The 14,368-nt window shown below is 37.0% G+C and overlaps 1 protein-coding gene across 1 annotated transcript in view; it reads right to left on the reverse strand.

Annotated features, from left to right (window-relative positions):
- LOC148945889 (orexin receptor type 2-like) overlaps positions 1 to 13,402 on the reverse strand; it is a 463,622-nt gene extending 450,220 nt beyond the window's left edge. Inside the window, exon 1 of the mRNA XM_089097767.1 lies at positions 13,343 to 13,402. The gene's annotated coding sequence lies outside the window, so the exon portion shown is untranslated. The remainder of the gene's footprint in view (positions 1 to 13,342) is intronic.
- Positions 13,403 to 14,368: the final 966 nt, after the last annotated feature.

Below are 14,368 nucleotides of genomic sequence, written 5' to 3' on the forward strand. Positions count from 1 at the left end.
AAACCTTTGAAGAAATAACTGTTTAACTTAAAAGCTTAAACATTGTTTTTGCACACCTGAAAAATTATGGAAATGTTAGATATACCCTTTTGTTTTTGGAAACAAGATACCCTTTTTTTGGTTGGGATTTGCTTTAATTCAGTGAAGTTTGGATTAAGTCCACATCCTCAAAAGGCGTTACAAGGGCATCAGATCTTACTTTCTTCCAAGCTTCATTCATAATCAACAGCCCCTTCTGCTATATGCTCTTATGACAAAACTTGGAAGATCCCCACCCCTGCATATGTTGGGTCGTATATGGGTCCCAAAATATCCAACTGAAAAAAATTCCCTGTCACCTACCAAGATTGTAATATCACGTGAACAAACCACTTTTCTTAGATAATAGATGGCACCAACAGAGTTTTTCATTTATTAAATGTAGTTGATGGAAATATAAATTTCCAATAGGTATCTCAAATACTCAAATTCTCAGGCTATTGCCTGGAATCAGACAGTTCCTCTTCCAAAAAAAATATTTCATAAAAGAATTTTGAGATTAATTCTATTACTGTCCACTAAAAAAATAACTCTATAATGTCTGTTGTATTTCTAAACACTCCCTCTGCAATGAAGATTACATTTGCCGTTTCATTCTATTAATATCTCGTTTCTGTCTAAGCACATATCTTTAAGCAGAATCCGTTATTTCTGCTATACGTTTCTCTATTATAGTAAAATAGGAAAAAAAATATATGCATAACGATATTATGCATTGCTATAGGAAAAGTACCTTATTGATCTGTTTGCTTATCATGGTTTATTTATCACAAATGCATCACTTGGAGTAATTGCATGGTTAATTGAAATAGTTTCCCATTTGGTCAACTATTAATGATACGACAGTTGTCTGAAATGAGATTATTTCATTGACAAGTGCTATGGAGATCGAAGCTGACGTGATCTTATCCTATATATATACGAAGGAATTTCAAATGTATTTGAGTTTTTGTGGTAAAAAAACTTTAGTTTATTGCGGTATTTATTCTCAAACATTGCTTTTTTCTTATTCTAAATTCGCGGTGCCAGATACTTTAAAGCATCTGATATGATGCTATTCATTTAGCTCGTAACATCGCAAGGTTGTGTCTGCTGAGTCTTCTTTGAAGTTTGCAACAGGTTAATTTTTAGGGAAGATGTCCCCAGGATAATAGTTATAAATCGTTAGTTTGACAAGGGGACTGGGGTAAAAATCGAAAAAAGCTTTACAGAAGGAGGTAAATTTCTGTTCTTGCAAGAAAAAAAAGTCGTCAGAGCTCTGTAATAATTTCCACTAAGACACCCAAGCAAGTCATAAATAGGCCTAATGACTGTTCTTGTCCTACCAGTCCTATTCTAGATCTTCTAATGCGGTATAAGCTGTGCTTTCGGAGCACCAGAACATAGTGGGCAGCCATATTCAACGATCTGATGAATGACATGAAAAGGGAGATGATCGAGCTGGACAATAGGGAACAAATGCAGTGGAAAGTGGTTCCCAATCTTCTTGAACAGAAGACTCACACCCAATCGTAATGAGTGTTCCAACATGGATCTCTGGAGGAGTGGATTTACAGGAGAAAAAACTCGTCGGCTCCTTTTCTAGTTTTATTCTTGAAGATGAAGTGAAAGCGTGTCCGAGGCACATTTGCTTGGAAAGTTAGCAGCTTCTTTGCTTTTGATGCATTGGAGTTGGCCTACTATGCATTACACCGCTATTCCATTTTCAAAAATGGAATAACTGGTTCTATTCTACTTCTGAAAGATCCATCATAGAGGTAGATAGGCTTTAATTGGCTCTCCGTGTTACAGGACAGGTAAATGTTTCGTCCGTATCGTCAGCAAAGTGATGCAGAGGGCTTGTAAGTTTGTCTCCCATGTTGTTTATGTATGTAAGGAAAATATTAAACCCCAAAATTCTACCCTAGGTTAAGTTACTGGATGTTCGTGACAAGTGACCTGACCGAGAACAACCGCATTGAATGACCATTAAGAAATCTGGTAATTACTAACAGATATCTGAGGGCACGATACATGCAGGATTTCTTTATAGTGCCTTGATGTCATACTTTGTCGAAAGATTTAGCTATACTGTACAAATGATAGACTGATGTCATGCATTTTTTTAGACTTTTGATCCACTCCAGGTCACTAAACATTATGCATTCAAGCGTTCAACATTTCTGCCGGAATCGATATCGGTTTTCCCCCAAATGACAATTTGAATCCACAAACTATGTTATTACAAATGGTTTTGTAGACTCTCCCAATGCAGGAAAGGTTGAAAACCAACCTATTTGAACCCTTAACCATTTGATCGTTATCTAGTTCTGGTATAGGAATGACTTGGGCGTATTTTCGTGTGTGCAAAAAGGTTCCAGGGTGATAATAGACCCGAAAAATCGATAGTAGTGGTCCAGCTAATTTGGCACTGTAGTACTTCAAGAAGACATTTGGTATGCTGTCATTACCCTTTGATTTGGCAACATCAAAGGATATAGAATCTGAACGATCTACGGGGTGACATAGTTCACGTGGTAAAGAATGGTATTGGTTCGACTAGGAAAATCGGTAGCATCTTCATTGTCCTCGTCTATACCCAGGAATTCGTCAATCGCCTTAGGAAGAGCAATGGTTTTCGCTTGTGGATCACGCACGACCTCCCCCGTCATTGTTTTCCAAGTAACAAATTGAAGATACCTTAGACAATAATAAAGCCTCTTTGGCGAATCTACAACAGCTCTTTTCAGAAGGATGTTGGAGCCTGGCAGCAAATTTCCCGTATTGAGCCTGGGACTGCTAAATCCTGCAAAACTGCTTTGACAAAATCAACTCTGTCCTTTTGGCTCTTTGAGAGTAGTCACTGCTTATGTGCATTTTGCTTTGCTTAGACAGCCTTTTTGAAGTGTGTTAAGGAATGTCTTAGCTAGACACCCTACCCCATTCAGACATAAAATACCTTATGATATAGTCGACTATGACCTGCTGGTATTTTTCTGCCACTTTATCAGGGAATTCAAAAATTAAAGCTCTCTATTACTGAGAACCAAGCGCGACTCGTAAGCCATTTCGATCTCGTCTTTTGCAATGCCAAATTAGTTGTTCATGTTTTAATTAGGAGGGGGATACAAAGATGTCAATGTGCAATGACTGCAATGTGGTTACCTGTGAGTACATGAGTGTCAGCCTTGAAGGACTCTGGGTGACCCAGGATCCTGACGACTCATAAGAGTCGTCGTGATGACAATTGTGGTGAGACAATTTCCATAATCATAGCGAGCTTTCATTATATGATTTTTTTTTCCTGATGGCAATTTTAGAGTTGTTATAGAGAAAAGTAAGGGGGTGAGTAGAGATGCCTTGAGAAGACACCCAGGTCTGTAGCTACGATAAAGCATTGAAAAATATAGAAAGTGGACGAAAAGTAGAACAAGAAGAAGGTTTAAGAAGTAAATGAAGCCTTTTAAATTCACTCTGACAATTGTAATAATTGGCCAAGATGACTGTTTCAATGATTGACTTGAAACGGTCATATTTCAAGTAAAGGAAATAACAAAATATTGAATACAAAAAAAGTTACGATTATTGTCTCTTGTGATCACTTAGTTTAATTATCTATTCTTTACGTAAGATGGGCCACTAAACATTTTGTTGGCGTCGTCAATTCAAGACAACACCATGGTCAATTTTCATGTTATTTACGTTTTCGTAACATTTGAAACGGTCATATTTCAAGTAAAGGAAATAACAAGATATTGAATACAAAAAAAGTTACGATTATTGTCTCTTGCGATCACTTTCTTAATTATCTTTTCTTTACGTAAGATGGACCACTAAACATTTTGTTGGCGTCGTCGATTCAAGACAACACAATGGACAATTTTCATGTTATTTACGTTTTCGTAACATTCGTATACTCAGGTTCGAAATGGTCCTGAGGCATCTTTGCCGAAAAATGAAACAAATGTTTCCCAATTGGGATCCCACAACATCAGCAAAAAAGTATATCCTCTTATCTCTTTTGGTACTTGTCTGATAAACGCCATTCCGTTCAAATTGTTTATTCATTGACGCATTGTAGAACGGTTTTTGTTTCGTTAGTTTCTTTCAGCGTGAGACAAGACAAAGAGAACTGACAGAATATATGGAAAATATATAATTATTTGCACATTAGGGTGGGGTGGGGGTAAAGTATTCGGACAGTGTGAAGTTGGAAAGCAATTCTTTGTACCTTGCACATTATGCTTGCAGACACGCCAAACTTTACCCCCCCCCCCCTAATTTACAAATATATAACAAAAATTTGTTTCTAATGCATTATATTTTTATCTACTTGATATATTTCATTAAAATTGAGCGCCAGAAAAACGTATTAGAAGAAGATTAGGGGGGGGGGGGGTACTTTATACAAGTACCTAATTTTTTAATGCTTATTGAAATGATTACTACTGTTTGATGATCAATATTGCTTTTATACAGCACTGGATTTAAAAAAAAAATCAGTTCTTCTCATGAAAATATTCTGATATTAAGAATTTTCATTCTGATATTTGAGGCATGAAAAAGGAATTTGAACGGTATTCAAAAAGAATTTCTGAAGAAAAACGACTCCTGAAAACAACCTGAGAATTTTATTTCTTTTTAAACTAGGAGCGAGTTTGACTTAAGTGAATCCCGTCGTTTTTGAAGAATCCTTACTTCATCATTGCCAAAATGTTCTGAAAGGGGACTTTAATTTCTCTCTTTTTCTTTACTCCATTTATGTGGCGATCATAAAAATTTGTTAATGCTGTTTCTATTTAAGCTGAATCAAAATAGTTTAAATCTAAGTAAAATAGTGAAATAGTTTATTTAAACTATCGCGAATGAATATTTCACCCAAGAAGCAGAGCTTATTCATGAAATAAGGGTTCATAATAGCATCAGACTTATTAAGAGGCATAATGAAGCAGCCCTATCTATTTTTCTCTGCGGGTTCATCAGCCTCATGAATCAGCCCCATTAGAGGAAATATAGTAACGAAACAGCTATGTACCTCCTGGGTCTTTTTTAGTTTTTCTAATGAAAAAGCGGTTGAATCCTTGCTTTGGAGAAATATTTGACCGCAAAAAGGATTTTAAAATACTCGTATGTTATATATCAATTTCTGCATGTTGGGCAGAAATTTTTCTTTGCGAGTAATGTACTTTCACTACGATCCCTTTGTTTTTCTCTAATCCATATAATTGTTTTGGTTTAACCGCATTCTTAAACGTTAATTTACAGCCCTCCAGGCTACTAATTAAGCTAATTGACAGATAAATTTCCAGAAGCTGGTGGCTGCCTTGGTTCAAAGTGCTGGAAAATCATTATTTTTATATTATTTATTTCCTAGTGATGAGACTAAGGCGGAGAATTTAAGGCAAGATAAAATTGCACAGCTAATGCTGGGACTAAAGTAGCCTTATATTACAAAAACAAATCAAATAGAAATGCTAACTAGACAAGAAGATGGCTTATCCAAATACTGTCTAGTTTGGTAATCTATTTTGTTCTAAGCTACAGGATTGCAGGGAACGCTGTTATCTTCTTTTGGGAGGAAGGTCTATAGAATATTTCACCTTTATTCCCTTCTAAGCCATGTTATCTAAGTTCATTACTTGTGTGTGGATATTACCAAGAGTTTGACTCACCTCTATGCTTTCTTGGCCTCGAGCAGCCTTATGTTGCGACAAGCAGTGTCTCCACTTTTACCAATTTTTCGGGAGCTCTACCAAATTCCCCGTATACCCCCCCACCCCCACCAAAAAAAATGATATAATTTTTAAATTGTTTACATGCAAATTTTTCACTAGGAGAAGGGAAAATTTTCGATTCTGGGTGTATCCGAAAAGGCCAAGTGTATGAAAATGAAACTTTAGAGAATGTTGAAGGATATTTTAAACTTAATCAAAAGGCAATATACAGATCCAGCTTATCAAAAAGTGGATCTACTAAATCTTAAAAAATAGCTGAGGGTGTTAACTGAAATTTTCAGGACATGTCGAGGGGGATGTTTTAAAATGGCTAGAGGACTTTTAATTCCCCTCCCAAGTCATATTTAGCTGCCCTCTCTCTCTAAAAACATTGTATAAAAATTTTGGAATAGCCATCTTGTTGAAAACAGTCTAAAGGTCAAATAATTATGCCTATGGGAATGACATGGCCCTCCAAACCTTTGGAGAGAAATGCCGAGCACAATCAAAACATACTATATGCATACTGGTGGTCAAAAGGCCATACCAGCAATATCGAATGAATGGCTTAGGGTACTTATTTGAAATTTACAGGGTATGCTGAGGGAGAAATTGAAAAGCTATTGAAGAACTATAGGCCCCCCTTACCCTTTTTAGATACCCCTTTCCCCTCGATACTAAAAAAAAATTTAAAAAGGGATTTTGTGCAAAATAGGCAGAAGTTGCAAAATTTATAGTAACTATGCTTTCAGGGAAGCTATGCCCCCCAAAGCCCCAAGGACAAGGATAGTAAACATACAATTTACTCTTTTTTATTTGCATGACTTGTCGTTAAGAAAAGGGAGAATATTTGATTCTGATTTTGTTGAAGAGATTGTTTGTATTTAAGCATAACTTCAGAGAATGTCGATAGGCATGCTTAACTAAACCAAAAGATGCTATGTGCATCTTGTCTTTCAAAAAGGCGTATTTGCAATGCCTTGAGAACGGCTGAAGGCATTAAATTTAAACTTTCAGGAAATGTTGAAAGGGATTTTGAAAAATGGTGGGAGCCCAACCCGCCCCCCTCTCGTGCCCTTTCTAGCTACCAAGTCCCAAAAGAAATCTAATCAAAATTTTTGAATAGCCATCTTGCTCAAAATAGTTGGAACGTCAAATAACTAAGCTACCAGGAATGACAAAACCCCCAAAACTCCAGGGGCAAGTGTTATACGTTACATAATTCGTACATTGTTTATATATAAGAGGGCAAGTTTGATCCTGAGTCTCCAAAAAGGCTAAGGGTTCTTAGATAAAACCTTTAGAAAATGTTGAGGGGGATGTCAAGCAAAATCAAAGCATACTATATGCAGGAGGGTTGCCGAGAAGGTACAATAGCAACATCTAAGGAATGACTAAGGGTATTAAGTTGAAACTTCAAAATCATGTTGAGAGGGAAGTTGAAAAAGGAACGGGGAGCAACTAGCCCCCTCCTCCTCTTGTCCTTTTAGATGCTCCCCTTTACACCGATAGAACTATTAAATCTCAATTTTCTTCAAAATATTTACAAGTTCTAATAGCTTTGCCCCTGCAGATGGCATGCACCCCCACAGCCCCGGTGCAAGGATTATAAATTGTCCAATTTGTCCATTTTTTAGCATGCATGATTAATCATTGCAAAAGGGGGGAATGTTTTACAGCGGGTGCCTCTGAAAACTACTACTACTACTACTAACAACTCACCGCAGCAACTAGCCACCTGAGGCTAACAAATCTACGCACGATCCTCCTCCACCCCAATCTATTTAAAGGCTTCCTTTTCACACCCGCCCACGAAGTTCCAATTTCCTTTAAATCTTTCTTTATGACGTTCTCCCACCCAAGACGGGGACGACCTGCTTTCTGTTTAGGCCTAGATGGTTGGCCGAAAAGAACAATCTTCGGCAATCTGTCATCCGCACAACGTGCCCTAACCACCTCAACCTTTCTTTCATTATAGCCCTAGAGAGCGGTATTGAACCACATTTTTCGTATAGCCTATTGTTTGAAATACGGTCAGTCAGCCGGGTACCCATAACAATCCTTAAGCAATTTCTCTGGAAAACATCTAGCAAATCTTCATCCGCTTTTAGGAGCGTCCATGCTTCAGAGCCATATTTGACCACCGTCATCACTGTAGCTTCTAATATTCTAATCTTGGTTTGCAGACTTATCTTCATATTCTTCCAGACTTTTTTTAACCGTGAAAAAACACCCTGAGCCTTGGCTATTCTATTTTCAACGTCTTCATTGCTCCCACCATCTTTACTAATAATACTACCAAGGTAAGTGAAGCTTCCCACCTGATCAATCTTTTCATTACCTAACGTCACCTTTTCATCTTCACTTATTCCTAGCCTTTGTGACTTAGTCTTCTTAACATTAATTTTCAAACCAATTCTAGCACCCTGAACTAATAAAACATCTAAAATTTCATTCATTTTGCTCACACTTTTATCTAGAATTCTTAGATCAACAGAATAATCTAAGCTTAGGAGACTCTTTCCTCCCTATTTGATTCCGTGGTCTCCCACTGCCTTTCCAGTGCTCCTTAAAACAAAGTCCATCAAAATAATCCATATAAAGGGGGATAGAACACAACCCTGCTTAACTCCTGATGTAATATAAAACCAGCAGCTAACCTCATTTCCTACCTTAACCGCAGCAGGGTTATTCTCGTATATAGCACTAATCAATTTAATGTATTTGTCTGGTATACCATACAAGGATAAAACCTTTACTAAAGCTCTTCTATCAACAGAATCGAACGCTTGCTCATAATCTATAAAACTGAGGACCAAGGGTGTTTGAAAACTCAGGCACTTCTCAATTATTAGCCTAAGAGTGACAATTTGGTCGACACATCCTCTACCTTTTCTAAAACCGCACTGCTCTTCTCTTAAAACTTTGTCTACGGCATCTCTCAGTCTAAAAAGTATCATATTACTAAGTAATTTGCTACCTACAGAGACCAAACTAATGCCTCGATAATTACCACACTCACTTTTATCACCTTTCTTATAAAGTGGCTTAATTAAGGTTTTCCTAAAATCGTTAAGCACTTCCCCTTTTTCAAAAATCATATTCATAATCTTAAGTAACTTATCTCTGAACTTAGAGCTATCGCATTTAAGAAACTCATTTACCACACTATCATCACATGGAATCTTATTATCTTTCAACCCCTTTAGGACTGTCGCTAGTTTTTCCTCACAAAGCAAATCTTCCTTCACATCCAAGGTGTTACAAAGTTTTTCACTTTACTCTATGTCTATTCCTGCAACTCTATCTCGGTTAAGCAAGTTCTCAAAATGTTCGGCCCATCTCTCTTTAGTTTTTTCCTTATCCCTAATTGCGACCCCATTCCTATCTTTAACTGGGACTAGTCCGGATTGACTACTCCCTCTCAATTTGTGAACGTGCCAGTACAATATTTTACTATTATGCCGTCTAGCTGCATCTTCCAGATCCTTGGCAATTTTATCCATGGCCTCCATTTCACACCTCCCTAGTTCATATTTTAATGCTTTCTCAACTTTCTTTACATTTGTTCTGTTTTCATACGATCTATCACTCAGATAATTCTTGTACAAGTCCTTTCTCCTTTCTATTAAACATAAAGCTGTTTCACTAATATTCTTAGCTGCAGTTCTAAATTCTTCCCTAATACACCTTCAGCAACTTCACAAATTATTTTTCTAAAATTATTCCAACCATCTTCCACATTATCAAATTTTAAACTCTTAAGTTTAGTATTCAACTGTTCCTGGAAAGTTTCTCTCAGAGTCTCATCCTGGAGTCTACCAACGTCATAACTTCCCGGGCGGTAGTTACCCTTCCGATATTTCAGCTTTAAATTAACCCTTGACACTACTAGATGGTGATCTTCACTTTTAACATCAATAACAGCACTCCTATATACCCTAGTATACTGCATTGATCCTGCCAGTCTTTGGTTAACTATAGAATGATCAAGATGGTTTTCCGTGTTACCATCAAGTGAATAACATGTTAACTTAGGGGCCCTTTAATGACCAAAGAACGTGTTGGTTATAACTAGATTTTTATATCTACAAAATTGCAAAAGTCTGTATCCATTACTGTTTTATTTTCCTACACCAAATTTACCTAGGCTGGGATACCAACAATCCCTATTTCTACCAACCTGGGCGTTAAAATCTCCGAGTATTAATGTCATATTTCTACCTAAGACCTTGTCTATTTGCTCCTGTAACTGTAAGTAAACTTAATCTGAGTAACCAGTGTCTCCGTCAGTCGGTTCCACAGGGGCGTATACTACTATAACTGATACCCTGAACTTTCTAGTCATAAAATGAGCAATTAGTATTCTAGTATTAATACCATCCCAGCCTAAACAAGAATTAGCAGCTTCCTTATTCATCATGAGCCCTACTCCCTGTCTATGTACCCCATCCTTCCTGCCTGAGTAAACAAATTCCATATCACCTAATTTCATGCTTCCTACCCCTAGGATATGAGTTTCTGAAACTCCTAATAAATCCAGCTCGAATCGCCGGAACTCGTCAGTCGAAATGTCGATACGATAGTCATTTTTTAACGTCGTGACATTCCAATTTTCATATCTTTTAAATCATTAAAATTATTTTCGCCTCAGGAAAAGCAATGGTCCCAGATACCAGTGCGGGACGGGGATCACATATCCTCTCAAGTCTACACCGAAGTGCTTAAGCCGGCTTAGAACCGGACAGCAAGAAGTCCCTGGGACCTCCATGAATGGAGGCTTTGTGCAATCCTGGGCCCATCTTGGTCACAACATGGTTTTCAGCACTTGGCGATGCTCTTTTATCAACAAGAGTCGAAAGCCTGCACAGACAGTCTCAAGCCTATTACCTCAGACTCATCATATATTCATGCCTACAAATATTATGCTACTACGGGGAGGCAACCCATAATAGATAAATTAACTAGGAATAGGTTTTTCAGCCAAAAAACACCCAACAGAACAAATCAAGCCCTGATGACTTGTCCATTAAGCAGAATCCCGTGCGACTGCTGTGTCGTTTACCATGCTATAATTTCCTCGAGGGGCGCCACTCCTCAAGTGGGAATAGAGTTGACTGCAAGGTCCCCAGTATTGCAGGTACCCCGAAAAGGTCAAGGGAGCCCTTTGCAGAGGCCGTTGTCCATAGATCTGGATCTTACGCCCTGCCACAGTTGTCCTCCTGTAGAGGATCCTCCCGCGATGGTGTTCTGCATCACCATGCAATTTAACCCATTACTGGGAAAAGGTTTGCAACTCATGGGACTTTTGTGGGCCCTTTTGAGTGTACATTTGAGTGGCCTTCTTCCTCCTTCGCCTGTATTTATGACCCCGGGCGAGGGTGCCCCAGATTCTATTATTGACCCCCAGGGACAAGGTCCCCCCTTGGTCCGTGCCTCCTATGGAGGTACCCTACATATCTGTAGAGCGTTCCCTTATCGCCACCTGGGGACACGCTGAATGGCCTGGGGGAGGCCAGAAAAATTCGCCCAACATGGGGCTTGAACCCACGACCATACAGTTTAAATGGCCTGGGGGAGGCCCGAAAAATACGCCCAACGTGGGGCTCGTACCTACGACCATACAGTTTGCTTTCGAGTCAAATGCTTTTGTAGTTAGATAGATGTAGTCACGACTTTTGCATATGGCCCTCGGGTCTTCCAATATAAATTATATTATTATGTTATATTATTCAAATTTAGGTTATTGACCAGAAACTTCAAGGGATGTTGAGGGAGCTAAATCAAAAGACAGTATCTGAATCAAAAAGGCATATCTGCAAAATTTTAGGAAAGGGTAAGGGTATTAACTTGAAACTTTAAGCGCCACTACAACTACAACAGTGACCGCATATGTGACTGGTGGCAAATGCAACAGTGACTGCTTCCGACTGCGAGAACTTGCGATTATTTGCAAATGGTACAATATTTACCTGTGATTACTTTCAAAACATACTATGTACATGCCTATTGGTTAAAGGGATGCATCAGCAATATTTCAGGAACGGTTGAGGGTATTGAATTGAAAGTTTCAGGGTATGTTGGTCAGTGGTTGAACTTTCAGGTACTTAGGGGGATTTAGACTAAATCAAAAGACACTATGTGCATCCAGGTTATCAAAAGAGTGTATCTACAATATCCTAGGACCAACTAAAGGTCAGAATTTTCAATCAAAAGTACTATGTGCTTTTAATTATCAGAAGGACGTATCTGCAATATCCCAGGAACGTTAAACTACATCTATTTGATGTTGAAACCCCCTCATCATTCAGAGAATGTTGAGGGGGTGTTGAAATAAATCAAGAGCCACTAATTAGTACTATTAAAATAGAAGTAGATATTTAAATTCCTACGCTGGAGACATTGAAAACTGGAGAATTATTCATCATATTATCTAAAACTAAAACTTTGGCAATCTAAAAAAACGAACAGAGATTAAATTAAAAAAAAAACTTCCGGAAAAGAGATTTTTAAAGGAAAGTAAAGAGTCATGTTAAACTTAAACCAGCAGGAATGAAATCCTACAATAATTCAAACTCAAAACGACCAAAAATTACTACGAAAGAATAAATGAAACTCAAACGAACAGAAAATAAAATGAACGATCATTGAAAAAAAATAGATAGGTGGCACTATTATAGATGGATAATTAAATCTTAAAACGAGCAAAAATGAAATTGAATTTTCACGTTAAACTTCAAACGAACAAAATTACTACAAATAGGAGTTTGACTACTACTTTTTTCCACTTTCCCTAACCGTAAAAGTCAAAATCTTGTTATCTCGGGTTTTATTTATTCTTTAATATTGAATTATCATAGGAATTTATTTCTGCTGGTCAAGTATAATATGGCTCTTTACTTTTCTTTGAAAAATATATTTTTCGGGAAGTTTCTTTTGTTAATTCCGTAAAGGGAATAAGGATGTAGGCTACCTTTAAAAAAAACATCGCACATCAAAATTTCGATTTTTGCCTTAGGCCAAATTTTTTAAGTGTTTTAAATATGTTGATTTGCACAAAATCTTTTTCAAAAAACATATTTATTAAAAAGAGAAGTTTTAAAACAAAACAAATATTAGCGTGTGGGATCTCAAGAAAAGAAGATACAATCTTATATATTTTCTGGTTTCAAATAATACTTATATATTCTTTAAATTGTTTTCACATTTTTTGGTTTTTGTTTCATATTTTATTCGTTTTTGTTTCATATTTTTTCTCTTTTATCATATCTTTCTGTTCTCAAATAGTACTTTTCATATTTTCCGTAAGGTGTACGAATTATGGAATAATTTCATGTTAAAAAATTCTAATGGATAGTCTTTACTTTTCCGGGATTTAAGGATAATTTTTTAGATTTACCAATGCTATTTCCTAAGAAATCAGAAAAAAATAAAAAAATTTGTATGTGCAAAACAAATCAATTCGAAAAAATAAACAATCATAATGAAAATTTATTCACGTAATTAATATGTCGAAAATTTAAACTTAATCCCCCCAAGTATCAAACCAAATATTTCATTTTGATGGTCATATGAAAATACTATTTTTGTATAAATTTGATTGTACTTACTTCTAAATTACGAAAATAAAGCTGGTTCTAGGTTATTTCATTCATCCTCTCGTATCAGAGATCTAACATGAACTGATTCCTCTCCGCTAAGGAGTGTGTTCAAAATACATTCCAAACCAGGTCATATCTCGTGCGGACTGAAAATATCTATGTTTGGAACAGATTGGTTAATTGATAGTTATTTGTGAATTGGTCAGCATTAGTTTCAGGTAATTTACTGAGTTAAATCTTTGCTGCGTTCAAATATATAGTAATACTAATAATCTAGGTTTCTTGAAGTTGACTTAAAATTCTTCTTCGGGGAGAGGAAAAAAAGAAATCTTTTCTGGATCCTTTCAAAAGAATATACACTAGTTTTTTTTCTTTTTTAATGCAGCCGTCCAGATTAGCTTCTAGTTATCTATAATTATAAATTAAGCAATTAGTCTTTGGTACCTATTTGCATGTTGACATATTTTGTTAAACATGGAAACAATATTGACAGTTTGTTGTTAAACATTTGACAAAAAAAGAATATATTTGACGAGAGGAGATCCTGTCTACTGACCAAAAGCCAGGCAATGGGGGGGGGGGTTGTTTGGGGCTATTTTACTTAAAAAAGAGACATTCAGAGTCCTAAATCGAACGGCTAATATTTATTTCAGAGGACCATCCAGAAACTTGAAGGGGGGGGGGCTTAGATTCAACACCTGGGGGGACTTAATTTTATGCTGTTTTGAATTTTATTTATATTATTCTGTCGAGCAAACACAGCCGCAAAATTTACACCATACTGTTTACACACATACTGTTTTTACAGCTGATAATTTGCAACTTATGACCGTGATATATTCAATAAGACTATTTAAACAATTCGAGACCTGGTTTCGCTGGCTATTTGGTTTGGGACAGGGGTCAATGGCGTGACTACCCTAGTCAACCCTAGTTCAACCCTAGTCGACCCAGCTCTGAGTGCGTAGACCAACACGGAAGGATGATTTGTTCCAACCACACATTGCACTCCCGATCGAAGGCATCGAATGAGTA

Source organism: Artemia sp. Qi Xiang Cuo, chromosome 12, assembly GCF_049724085.1.
Source record: "Artemia sp. Qi Xiang Cuo chromosome 12, ASM4972408v1, whole genome shotgun sequence".
Classification (NCBI taxonomy): Eukaryota; Metazoa; Arthropoda; class Branchiopoda; order Anostraca; family Artemiidae; genus Artemia; species Artemia sp. Qi Xiang Cuo.